Source organism: Chrysochloris asiatica, unplaced genomic scaffold (genome assembly GCF_000296735.1).
Source record: "Chrysochloris asiatica unplaced genomic scaffold, ChrAsi1.0 scaffold00213, whole genome shotgun sequence".
NCBI lineage: Eukaryota > Metazoa > Chordata > Mammalia > Afrosoricida > Chrysochloridae > Chrysochloris > Chrysochloris asiatica.
The window spans coordinates 94,011-95,484 of NW_006408731.1; positions in this window are offsets into that span (position 1 = coordinate 94,011).

Consider the following 1,474-nt stretch of genomic DNA (forward strand, 5'->3'; position numbering starts at 1 on the left):
GTAGGAAACATTAATTACAATATTTGCCTATCATAAATTATAAATGCAAATTAATAAAAAAGATTTGCGATGAAAAGACTAGAAACAAAAGTAATTATGATATCTTGGTGATTCATTGTTTTTGTTCTTAAGGGCCGTCAACTTGATTCCGACCCATAGCGACCCTGTCTATCTAGGGTTTCCAAGGAGAAGCTGGTGATCTTGCACTACAGACCTTGCAGTTCAAACAACTTAGACCTATTAAAATATCAGTTATATGAAATAATAACTTCAAAAATTTTGCTAAAACATATAACTAGTGTAAAACTTAAAAAAGAAAGAAATCTGATGCACTCAATATTGCAGGTATATTGAATAGTCTAATAATTGAGAAAATATTTTCAATATTAAACATTGAAGGCTATGATCTGATACAACCTAAGCAACCTTTTAAAATATAAGGGTTAAGAAAAAAACATGGCAACAAAATCATAGAGCACTTTATTAAACAAAACTATCAAAACTTGAAGGTGTCGTTTCTCAAGATGTTCTTCATTTAGGTCTCTACACCTGAAAGCACGGGTTTCATCTGTCTAATCCTGCCCTGCAGTATTATGCTCTCTTCCAGACAAAGCACATGAAAAAGGCAGTTTCGTGACATCTTCAAGTGACTCAAATTGTGTTCTTTTGAGATGTTGAGTATTAGCATTTAAAAGCTGTCTCAAGGGCAAAGGAGCTATGATAGCGTAGTGATTACAAATCAGGCTGCGAACCTCAAGTTCAGCAGTTCGAAACTACCAGCTGTTCGCGGGAGAAAGATGAGGCTTTCTGCTCCCGTAAAGATTTACAGCCTCACAATGAGTCAGAACTGACTCCACGGCACGTAACCACCACCACCAAGGGCAAAAAGCAGAGGTATAGGTGAAAGGTATAAGGTTTCCTGTTGAAGTGATCTGAAGGCAGCCCTTACTACTCCGGAAGAATGAGCTGGTGCATTCTGGTGATGTAAAAAAATTCCTCAGCGTAATTTTTTTTTTTTTTTTTAAATCTGAACAATGCACTTTTCCATTTTCTTAAACTTCTTCCTCAGAAGCCCCCATGATCCTCCAGTGTCCTTTGATTGTCTAAAGTCCTTTGAGAAAATCAATCAGGATTATTACACTCAAACCACGCACATACACAACAAAACAGTTTCATTGACCTGCTGAGAGGAGCTCTATGGCTAGAGTTTAACTGCCCTGCAATCACCGCTTTGATTGGACCTTTTTTTGAAGGCACCCTAATGAGACAAAGACGTGTATATTACTGAAGGAATGTGTCTTTAGGCATCCACGGATCACAAAAACGTGTTTAAACGCATTTTGTGAAAATTGAGAGTGCATTCATGAATTGGGACCCTAGTAGTAGTACATTTTGACTTGCTTTTGTATATATTCCATTTGTAAGATTTTCAAAGAAGAAGTAGCTGGAAATCAAAATTCAAAAACATATTTTT